The sequence below is a fragment of the Epinephelus fuscoguttatus genome, linkage group LG20 (assembly GCF_011397635.1).
Source record: "Epinephelus fuscoguttatus linkage group LG20, E.fuscoguttatus.final_Chr_v1".
Lineage (NCBI taxonomy): Eukaryota > Metazoa > Chordata > Actinopteri > Perciformes > Serranidae > Epinephelus > Epinephelus fuscoguttatus.
This window is the reverse complement of record NC_064771.1, coordinates 23,557,462-23,569,978: the sequence shown is the minus strand read 5'-3', so window position 1 is coordinate 23,569,978 and position 12,517 is coordinate 23,557,462. Positions and strand designations below refer to the sequence as shown.

Below are 12,517 nucleotides of genomic sequence, written 5' to 3'. Positions count from 1 at the left end.
AATCTCAAGAAAGTGACTTTATTACTGGATCATTTACAAGCCTGAATATGTTGCCTATAGGACAGGTGAAAGATGGGACATCAGTTTAATGAGTTTCTGAGCAAATAAACTCAATGCAATACTTCCTGTATAGTTTGCAGTATGCCCTCTATAGTTTTTCATAATTTAAATTAATGCTCAAACAATTAGCTGATTAATATAGAATCAACAGAAAATTAACTATGTCTTTGTTTTTTTTTAGCAACAAGACTAAGAGACTACAGCCATGCTAGCTTCTCTATCTACCTAAGGGACTGTTTGTTACTTATGAGGTGGAGCTCTGGAGTGGGACATATGTTTTTTTTTTTGTTGTTGTTTGTTTGTTTTGGCGAGGGGAGGGGCATACAAATTTAAATGGTTGTATTTTGTATTTATCTTACTAGCTGATTTTTAAAGAAAATATGCTTTCCAAAATCACACCATTTATTATAGCAAGAAGCTGTAAAAGCAAAAATTATCATTGGATTTTCAAATTTCTGGTGGTCCTGGGACACATCATGTGCAACGAAAGCTTCCGTCAGAAAAAAAACATCAAATCAAAGCTGACCTTAAAGTAGTGATACTTCATAAAAATCACTTTATTAAACATCTCATTTAAAATTTAGCCAAAAGTAACTGTTTGCACTAATTAGCCACCATGCACAACAAAAATGAAAAACTGAAGCTTTTTTAAATAACTATGGTGGAGGAAGGGTCATGCATTTTCACTACTTACTCAGGGAGACTCAAGGAAATATATTTGTAGCTTCAGGGGGAGTCAAAAAAAACCACCCAAATAACACCTCAACCACCCCCTCCTCTGATAACTAAAGAACAGTCCCTAAGCACAGTGGTGACTGGAGCTAAATGCTAACATTAGCATGCAAACATGCTCAAAATGACAATGCTAACATGCTAATGGCCATCCTAGTTCTGCATGTTTTCATAGGCCAAAGTATTGGATAAATTAAAATTTTGACCTGATGATGGTGATAGATTAAAAGTTAAAGTCACCCTCCAAACACATTTGAAGGTACGTAAAAATACTTGACTGATGCTAACAATTTGTTTATCATGTTTTTCCCACATGTTACTTTAAAAAAAGCAGATTTACTCTTTCTCCCTCACTGAGAAATTCTGGATTTGGCCTCCACTTTTGCTTTTGCACTATGCTGATCAGTAAAAGAGCAATGCCCACCAAGATGGTTCCTATTAGTATAAAAGGAAACATCAGAGAAATTCAGCTATACATGTTTGAGCCTCAGTCAAACCCAGACTCAGATGAGGAGTTTGGTGTGCACCAAAGTCTGAGACTAGCAGACATATGACAATGGTAAGTGTAGTTAGCATCTTTTTTTTGGCTTATGTTGTTTGTTAGCTTGTAACAGGCAGTGGCTGATGGTGTTAATGGTTGGGGAACATACAATAATATCTGCTACAATGGGGTTTTTGGTAGATAGTGGAAAGAAGCTTCAGGGTCTGGTTTACATCCAAAAACCGCACACTCTACTACGTTTGCTGTCCAGACTTCACTGTGCTAATGCTAACTCTGTCTGTACTGACAAAGAAAACTGACAAAGCTCTCTGCCGGAGGTTTCAGGTTTCTTTGTCGGTGTTGTGTCCAAGTCTGTTCCCCTATTGATATGGGTTTCCTGTATTAGATAGCAACTAGCTTTCAAATTTGTGATGTAACTTATCTTGACTGCCTGTTGCGCATCTGAACCTGCGATTTTAGGGAAATGCACAGACATCAACCCCTTCAGAAGAGAAGAGTGAAAACACCTCTCTACTGGCAACATTTCCACAGGTCCAGGTCAGTGAAGTTGAGGTTGACATTTTAGGGGACATAAATGTAGGAAAAACACATTTTTGAGTGGATAAGGACTTTAAGGGAAACGTGTTTGGAGAAATTTTATTTGATGTGTACTTTGAGTTGTTAGTGTCCCTTCAGAGGGATTAACAACCTAAGCTAAGCTAACAACCGTCAGCTCTTAGCCCCGTTAGCAGTGTCTGTAATGACTCATTAACTCTTAAACGGTCCGTGAAAAAAATATTTTTTTCCAGCGGATGTCTTAGTTACAACATGATTGAGCTAGCAAAGCAGTTTTGTGTTGCGATGTGTGGTATTTATTCAGTTTTGGGAAATCACGATGTCTAGAAAGCACCAGTGGCTGCAGCAGCAGCAAAGCTGTCAGGACGTCATCTGTTAAATGTCTCCCATTGTCGGATACAACATTAAACTACTCCAGTTAGCTCAATCATGTTGTAACTAAGACATCCGCTGGAAAAAATATTTTCTTCACGGACCGTTTAGAGTTAGTGAGTCATTACAGACACCGCTAACGTGGCTAACAGCTAACAGTTAGCCCCGCTAATCTACGATAACCATGTTATTAATTTCAGACCGTGATAGTAATGTTTGTTCAGTCATAGTGTTTATAGGCTTTACAAACACCAGATTAGTCTAAACGGTGATACAGTGACGTGAAAAACATGAGATGTGCATATATATATGTTGCTAAACTCCGCTGGTTTTCTACCCGGAAGTATTTGTAAACAACAAGGTGATTCCCTCAGAAGGGACACTAACAGCTCAAAGTACACATCAAATAAAATTTCTCCAAACACGTTTCTTGTTATTTTAGGTAGTTATTATCACGCTAATGTATGTTCAAGTGTCCATTTCCCCCGATAAGTTGGTTTTAATTCGTTATTTGATTCTATAAACAGTCTGACCATCTCGAGCTTTTATTTTGGTACTTCCGGTGACCGGCAGTGTGAATTTGCATATTAGCTAAATATTTAGTTTCACCCAAAACAATTAGATTTAACATTTAGATTTAGATTTAGATTTAATATTTAGATTTAACATTTATATTTATATTTATATTTAGCATTTAGATTTAACATTTAGATTTAGATTTAGATTTAATATTTAGATTTAGATTTAGCATTTAGATTTAGATTTAATATTTAGATTTAACATTTAGATTTAGATTTAGATTTAGCATTTAGATTTAGATTTAATATTTAGATTTAACATTTAACATTTAGGTGCCACATTTAATATTTAGATTTAACTATTTAATATATTTCTAAGTTAACAAATATTGCTGTAAATGTGGTAAAAGGTGACGTTAAAAAAATAACAATACTTTTTTAAACATTGTTTGAAGCTAAATGTGGCAAAATGTTGATGTTATTTTCAGCGTGAGACACTTTACAAACGGCACCCCATACACAAAAGTTATTTCAATTTATCCCACATTTCATAACACATAACACATTCAGTCGATGTTAAAATAGTGACATTGCTATTCATAGAGGCACTTGGCTAAAAATGCTTTAACATTAGCTGTGTCTGCTTTTCTGTCTTTTACATCACTGCAAATTGAATATCTTTAAGTAGGAGCATCATTCCTGACCATCTGTAATTTCATATTCTTAACATTTAAGGCCTCAATTATTAGCTTCTTTCTTAGCTTTTCATTGTATCCCACAATGTTTTTCAGCAGATGGAAAATCTTTGGGTTTTTGACTGTTGGTTGGACAAAAACAATTTGAAGATGTAACCCTGGGAGCTTGTAATGGCCAGTTTTTCGTACAGTATACAAACCATCTAAATCTAATCTAATCTAATCTAATCTAATCTAATCTAATCTAATGTGACGCTAAGAAAACATGATGACAAGATCTACCTGTCAGGTTTTGTCAAAATACTCCAGGACCTCAGGCGAGCACATGTTAATGACCTGACGACCTCTGCCTGCGTGAGTTAAAACAGTACATCACCTAGAAAAAGACAGAGCCCAATTAACATGTTTTTGGGAAACACTAAATCTTTCCCAAGCAAACACTGTGCCTGAACTCATGGGAAAGGCAGAAATTCCACACAACAAGAGAGTTGGTGCAGGATACCACGTGTCAGGCCTTTAGCTTGTGCTTGACACATATGAGTCAGCTGCTTTCAATCAGCTTCATTTCAGTTTTTCTTGTCAGACTTAAGTAAATCATCTCAGATGGTGCATTCTGGTTGAGCCATGTGAGGAATCCTAAAATCATTTTGCACATAATACCAGGAATCCCATTTATCTCTCTGTTGATGGACAGAGCAGGCGAGCACCTGGGTGGGAGAAGCCTGATAAGAACTGGTCTTCTACTGCTCGCCCTGTTACATTAGGGGGGTCGGGAGTTCACGCCCCACTCTTCAACTCCTCTGGCTGGGCTTTGAACTCCTGACCCAAAGTGAGGGGGGAGGCCCTCCATGCACAGTAGCTGCATTTACAAATGCATGCTGACTCCATGCCAGCAAAGCAGAATCGAGAGGAGTCTGATAACATCTCGCTTTAGAAGGAGCTGCTCAGCCAGCCCTTTGTATTTATGGGCAAGTCTCATGGTTACCCCAGACCATAAATCATGTTAATTGGTTTACTGATAAAATGTCTGTCAGGCTCCATTCACACAGTGCTGTGGCACCCCCAGTTACTGTTTAATCTTTGTCCTGCAATAGTTCATCTGTTTAACTGACTGGAGGTGAGGAGGAGTGGAAAAGGGAGTTCTCCTTCATATCACAGCACTGCACGGTGTGATGCTAATTCCAGCCCCTGCTTGGCTGACTTGAATGATAAATGACACAACTTTCACTGGAAAACAATCGACAATAAAGGTTAACAAATTGACAGATCACCTTTCCAGGTCATCAGATGTGATTTTTCTAATTAAAAGCTATTTCCTGAAACAAAAACAATCTTCTAATTGCAATTCATCCTGCACGTCTCATCAGTATACTGAATGGTTGCTTTGTGATTTGTTCAAAGATGGCGACATATCATTCTTCAGGCTGGTGGTGACAAATAAAAAGCGCCTAGGTTAAGACTTCTCAGAAAATTGTATTGCCTTTCTGGCAAGGACACTGAAGCCCACAGGACAAAACTGTCCCTCGTCAACAGATAGACTGCACACAGATGCTCATTTACCTGTCAGATTAACATTAGGAGTGACTCTGCTCCAGGCCATATGGCAAGAAACCAGGAACAGTACTTGGAGAAAGAACTATTTGTCTCTGAAAATGTCAACGCTCGTTAATTCTCGAAAAATCAAGACGCATTAGCAGGCAAGACGTACGAAGACAACTCTGTTTATCTTTGAAGACTTTCTGCTTAAAGTGGACGACAATTTAGTTTCTTCTGTGAAACGTGTCTTAAAGCTGGGTTAGAAAGAAAATCTGGAAAAGGCAAAAAAAAAAAAAAAAAAGGCAGAATTTGAAAATACATGCTCCTCCTGCAACTTTCTGTCCCAAGCCCCGCCCACCAGACAACCATAGACATATGTGTATGCTACATACAGTAACTTAGTGTTTTCCATACATTGCTTTCAGCTTATTTCATTATCGAGTTTCACACAGCAAATTCACTCAGCCCCCACTTGCCCTGCTCTTTCTCTCTATTTATCGGACCATAAATGACACAAGCATTAGCAAGCTAACGTTAGCCACCCAACCGTCCCCCCCGTCTCGCTCCCCACCGATGTGGACTGCTTACTTAAAAAGAAAGCGGGCAGCAGCTCTGACTTTCGCTCAACAGCTGTAGCAGGTGAAACTCGGCCAGCGCAAACCCTCCAGCGTTGGGTGTCATAGCAGTCTGGTGGCCAGCAGCAGCACCGGGTCTTACCTGTTAGCTGATCCAGCAGGCAGTCGGGGCTGACCCGTCCAACGGAGCTGGGGTTTTCTTTGGCTGAATTTGCCACTGACAGGGGGTCCATCTCCACAGCTGCTGCTTACTCTACTCCCGGTGATCTGTCGTGGCGGGAAGAGAAGCCGAGGACACAATGTGATTCAAGGCTCTAGCTAACGTTAGCTACGTAAACTTGAATATGAAGTAGCAGCCGTGAGCAGAAGGCTAAAATATTAGCAGCATTTTCTCGTGATCTCTGAAATGCTTCTCCAACATAAAGATGTGTTTTATTTTGTTTATTGACAGACTCTCTTTCAAATAGGTTCGTCTTTATTTTGGGTTACTTTGCAGCGTAGGATTCTTCACCACTGAATCAGGCTTTCACTGATGACATGTCTACATGTGTAGAGCATAGACAGGTAAGGCACATTACAAGCCTGCGACAGCCACAGATACTGGAATTGTTTTCCCCCAGAGCATTTCATTTATCGATTGCAATAAAGATGTAAAGAGAATTTCAACAAATACAACAAAAATGCCCACCGTAGCTTTTACTTTACTTTTTAAATGCAAGTGGAGAATAAGAAAACCAACTGTGCTGCTGGTTCATAGTTGCAGATAATTACACATAAGTAATTTTCCAAGTAGACCAGGAGCTGAGGCAATGCAATGCAATCTACTCTTATTTGGCTGGCGTTGATCTTTGCATGATTAATGGTTTGAAAGGATCCAGAAAAAAGGTCAAATGCGGAGTAGGGGATGGAGCAGCTATGCAGGGTAATTAAGACAAACATGATTAATAACCCCAAGCTGCCACTGTGTTCTGTAAACAAGATGCAGCCAGATGGGATGCATATTTTGAATACTGTACATTAGTTTTGCAGAACATGAGGGCATACAGCTATTCAACGCACTTTTAAATAAGCCTAATATTAATGTTGTTAAAATACTGTAATAGCTTGTGATGTATGATGAGAGTGCATTAATGTAACAAACTTTATACCTCATTGACGCTGCACAATCCATCTAGAAATAGCATTCAATCAATGACTACAGTAATGGAATAGAAAAGTCATTGGACTTAATTGCTCCCGAGCTTTATTGTCTCCAGAACATGAGCCGCAGATAACACAAGTACAGTATAATAGCTCCATCATGGAGACTTTCAAGACAAGCTGTGATTACAGTCCTGACTGAGAGGGGAAAAGTCTCCCACTCTTATTCAATCCATTATCCTGCCTGCTCTCCTCTCTCTCTGCCCACCAGTGTGACTGACAGTATAGAGGGATCAGGTCCAGCTTCCAGGGAAAGCAGGGAGACAGGTGTCAAAATGGTCCAGCAAGCAAATCTAACCCTCGCTAATCAGCCCTGTTGTTCCTCTACAATCCATGTCTAGTCCACGGCTCTCATTCCGTATGAAAAACAATTACGCCGGTTTGAAGTTGAGCGCGCACTAACTCACCTGTCTCTTCTGATAAGTGTAAAAATGGAGCAGAGGGAGAGGAGGAGGAGAGAAGGGATGGAGAGTGTATCGCTTCCCAGGCGTCCCAAAACAATGGGCCTACAGAGATATGTTGGAGACTTGATTAAAACCTCAAGCTAAGGCACAACACCGAGAAATATTAAACCATGAGAGGTTAAAAAACGTGAGGATGAAAAACAGTGTTTTGATTAAAGAGAAGGTCTGAGCTCATTGGCTCTGCTGAGGATATTATGTTTTTCTCATAACTGTTACTTAGTTAGCAGATTTCAATAAAATTTGGTGCAACATTGGACCACGAGCAGGGATGAAATGGTTAGTTTTTGGTGCAAATCCAGGAAAGGTTTCTAAACACTGTAAGATAAAAATGTCCATCAAATTCTCTTTAAAAAAGTCTGGTACATGTATCACTTTCCAGGAGCTAACTGAAAGTCAAAACATGCATAATTGTGAAGTTTTTAAAGTTTAAATGACTGTATATTTTCAGTATTGTATTTAGGACCAAATTCACTTGGATAAATTAGTGTTTTGAATGTCATCCTGTCACCTAGAAATTGCTTTTGTATGTTACCAAACCGGTCTCTTAATTAAGTTGACATAATTACTGCATGGATTATGTTCAAAGATAACAGTTCTTTCAGGTCACGCAACACTACATACATGTACTGTGCAGGCTTTAGAAGGAGGTTGGCTGGGGAGGATGGCAGGTGTACAAAGTGCAGGACCTTGACACTAGAACTGGGTTTGCATCCCAGACTCCTGTCTTAGGTTTAGGCCACTAAGGCACTTTGGTTAAGACTGGCAAAAGATCAAGATTTCGCTTAAAAAAAATGCTGCGAGTGTATCACAAGACTGCCTATTTTGGTGGAAAGCAACTGAAACTAAAATACACTGATAGTGAACATTTTACTAATTGCTGAGATACACTGTCAGCAGTGGTGTAGTGGTAGTTAGAATAGAGAGCCTTTATCATCATTGTACAAAGACTATACAACAAGATTAGGAGTGCTACATCTGATCAGGTGCCAACTAGACAATAAAAAAGTAAGTAAAAACAGACAACAAAATCATTCATAAAACTGGAAATAAATTGTGTAAAAAATGCTGAATCAAGCTGTTGAGCATGTAAAATAAATGGCGGATTGCAAGTTGGTTAATGAGATGGGTGTACTACTAGGTGAACATTTAGCTGTCACATTCAGTATCAACATTTTTGCGACTCGTCAGATATGTTAATTAGCAACATTGCCAATAATGCTAGTAAATGTAACGCACTCGCTGTGACGTATCGCTCATATCATATTTAGTGTTTCAAATTAGCTGTATATAAGTGTAATTTCTAGGAGACAGGATTGTTTGAATGCTGTTGAAACAACAGTTATCTGTGACTTAATGTTTAAAAAACATTCATATTTCAATCAAATTTATGCCAGTTTGTTTACATGTCATTTGACCTGCCAAAAATCATATCAATGTGTTTGGGACTGTCTATCATGATGAGTATTTCTGGATAGACATATCCAGATCAAAATGATCCATTATCTGTATTTGTATCTATTGTTAAACTTACATAAACCTATTAGACTGCAGCCTTGACAGGCAGGGTGCTCTCTCAGTTAACATAACACCTCCATAAAGACTAAAAATAAAAACACAAGGTTAATTAACTATCGATATCCGAGAGCTTGTTCCTTCACTTCAAAGGGGAATCGTTCCAAGCAGGAGGGGGAGGATATGTGAGCTTCAAAGAAACTGGGATGGACAAGGCACCACACACTCATGTATTGAAATAATAGCTGACAAAGATCCTCAGCATTTGTGTCAGTGTAATGCTCAGTGGCACCAAAAGCAGCGCCACTACCAGAGCCTCTGGTTTAATTCGTGGTGATGGGCCTGGGACTCTCTGCGGGCCGAGGAGGCCCACTGATGCGGTCTGCAGTCGGCCCTAATGCACCGGCTTGATGGGAGATGAGCGAGGGGGAGCGATCGCAGCCAATGGGCACTTGCTGAAGTAAGACCACAGTGACAGTTAGCAGCTGTGAGAACTTTCATTCTGACTCGGCGGGAGTCAGCGCTAAGTAAGAACGTTTGAGAGGTTTGACAGAGGGGTGTCGCAACGCTGTGATTAAATGGCAACTATGTGCAGACCTCTGCAAGTGGCTGCGGGTGGACGATAGACTTTGACCAGTCAGGAGGATGGTGATGTCATTCATGGGACTCTTTGATCTACGATTCATGTGCTTGGTGTGGGTCCATCAAAGTCCTTCACCTCTATTCACCTTCTCTGACTGTCGCCTGATTTTAAGGGGTTGAAGACAAAAGATCTCATCTATAACTTAGGGAAATGTCCCAATAAGGTAAAGGCCATTTCTAAAGCTTTACCCATTCTTAATGTTTTACTGATTGCATGCTTAGAATCTTCAGCTTACAATTGTTTTCATTATCAGTAGTTCTATGATTTTCTCCATTAGTCTGTAAGTAATGAGAAAATCAGAAAACATGCCCATCACAAACCCGTAGCCTTAACCCAGAGCCCAAGAAGACGTCCTCAAACTCACAGTGGAATAAAACAGAGAAAAGCAGTGTCACATGGCATATACCACAGTTTGAAAAAATAAAAATCGAAAACTCTGCATGAAAGAAGCAAGAAATCGCACTCACTACTGATCACTTGCGCTCATTCATTTTCAGTAGACTGCTTATCCCGTTGGGGGTCACGAGGGGGCTCAAGCCTATCCCAGCTGACATTGGGCGAGAGGTGGGGTACACTCACACCTACGGCCAATTTAGAGTCACCAGTTAACCTGCACATCTATGGACTGTGGGAGGAAGCCAGAGCACCCGGAGGAAACCCACGATGACAAGGGGAAAACATGCAAACAGAAGGGCCCCGCCACCCTGGGGTTTGAACCCCCCACCCCAGGCTCGAAATAGGAACGCTATAATGCTAACCAGTGATGTGCAGTGATATACAGGTTTTAAAAGTTGACATGTATGATACCATGTACATTTGCTTATCTACAGTATTGAAAAACAAACTCACTGGTTTTGTTTCTTGGAGGAAAAGATGTTTATGGGGGCAACCTCTAGCTCACCTAGTAGAGTGTGCACCCCATATAGGTTGAGTCCTTTCCAGCAGCACAGCAAAAGCTTGATTTACCAACTGGTTCCACTAGTGATAAAGAAGATGTTCCTTAGTGGTTATTTTACGCTGACTGACCTGAGGAGCTTGTCTGTCAAGGTAAGTTCTCCCGCCCACTGAAAGTGTTTAGGGCGGCACTGAGGCAAAACTAATACAGGCAGTAGTCTGTATTTCTCAATAAAAAATGAAAATCAGAAGACCAACAAGACGGATTTCAGATGCTAGTTAGCCAGTCAGCACATTAACAACACAACCCACTGTTGAAAGAACAAATATTTACCATGCACTAGTGAACAATAATACAAACAATTACAATTTTAACTAAGGAGATAAATAGCTAAAATCTTCCCTCATGTAACAAGATTGTTTCGATCTCACGCCCTCTTGACTTTAGCTGTTTGATTGCTTTCCTCGCTTCTATTTCTCTCGTGCGCTGAGTTGAACTGCCAATCAGAGTGATTTGCTCACTGACGGGCTCTGCCGGCTCCGACACTGATTCAAAATGCTGAATCAGCCGAAATAAAGTCGACAAGGCCTGTCTACTGTCAACGGTGCGGTACACACCACAAAGGACGACAGATGCTCACCAACAGCCCGACATTGACAACAGCCGACAGTCTGCCTGGTGTGTCAGGGCCTTAACACTTCCTGACGTGCAGGACCTTTATCAGCTGGACATTCAAAACAATTAACTATGATCTAGTTTTGCTTCACATGACAGCAAATACTTCATATTCGTAAAACAAAAACTTTAATAGCTGATTTTGTAAGTTTCAATTACTGTCTCTGAATCGTTCAATATGACATCTGACAGTTCTGGAATAATAACATCTATTACACTGAATTATCTGCCAGCCATATTCAGCAGTACCTACAGTATACAGTTATAAAATTGTAACAAATTGCCGCTGACTTCACTTCAGTGTATGCTACTCAACCCCCCAGGAAAAAGAGCAATAAAAAAAGCCACAACTCCCTGCGTGGGATGGCTTCACTTTCAGGGTCAGTAGACTTTCCAAAGTAACAAGCCGAGCATATGCCGCAGCGGTTCCCCTTATGTCCCAAGAAAGACCCAATTAATTCATCAATCTGTACACCTCTGTCACTGCCTAGTGCATTTTAGCCCCTTGCCAGCAGAGCTCCATCCATTACTGGCCAGGTTGTTCAGCTCTCCCCGCAGCCTGCCTGCCAAACAGCCAGCCAGGGTGGCTGCTGGGTAATTACACATTGCCTTGACAACGCACATGATTGTTTTCCTAGCAGTATATTACTTCATTAGTACTTCCCAATATGCCGTATTTTTTAAATGTCACTTTTTTTCACCCAACTCAGTCCAATCTCGACTCGTCTGTATATCATAACAATCATTAATAACTGTCAGTCGGCAGCATCAGTTCAGCACTCGGGCTGCCTCATTAGCATGGCCCAGCATTTGTTCTGCGGAGAGGCTGATTATTTTCTACAACAGGCCAGGCCAATTACTTTAGTGAAATGGTATCACATAAATCAAAACTTAACAAGGTGGCAAATTTGAAGTTATCAGATTCCAAGAGACACCGTAACTAATATGTCACTGTCACAAGTGCTCTCTGCAGGTATGCCTCCGCCATACCAAATATATCATCCCACAGGATCTCCGAGGCTTTCTCAAGGAAATTACCATATTCAGAAAAGTGGAAGCACAAGTGGTATGAAAATGTAAACGCTAAAGTTCAAGCAGGCGGGCTTTGGGCAGTGGAGAGGGTGAAGTGGATGGAAAGAGACTGGTCCCGCTGTAATGTCTTTTCAGGCCATCCTGAGCAATATAACATGTCGGCTTTCTCTTGCAGCTCTCCTTTTACTCTTTACATGATGATGTTCATCCATCACATCATGACAGCTACATCAAACCAACAACAAACATGCAAACCCAGCAATCTAAAATATGCTGACGCCACGCGCAGACACATAAATACAGACCACTTTAGCTCCGCTCTGAGTGGCTTTTTTTCTCTGTTTAAACTAGATTTTCCATCTACTGGGAATTCTCACAACCCAGAATGTGTGATAAAGTACACTTCTGTCCGTTAGCCACTGACACGAGAGCGATTGCAGGAGCCGTGTAAATGGGTTTCTGTTTGTTTGCCCTTGTTTCTTCTCCCTCCACTCACAGAAGCTACAGTATGTGCTGCACAACGACCGGTTTACACTCGCCGTTAGTTAGAG

The 12,517-nt window shown here is 40.5% G+C and overlaps 1 long non-coding RNA gene across 1 annotated transcript in view; it reads right to left on the bottom strand.

Annotated features, from left to right (window-relative positions):
* LOC125880932 (uncharacterized) overlaps positions 1-12,517 on the bottom strand; it is a 138,265-nt gene that overhangs the window by 73,096 nt on the left and 52,652 nt on the right. Inside the window, exon 4 of the long non-coding RNA XR_007448171.1 lies at positions 5,688-5,812. This is a non-coding gene — a long non-coding RNA (uncharacterized LOC125880932). The remainder of the gene's footprint in view (positions 1-5,687; positions 5,813-12,517) is intronic.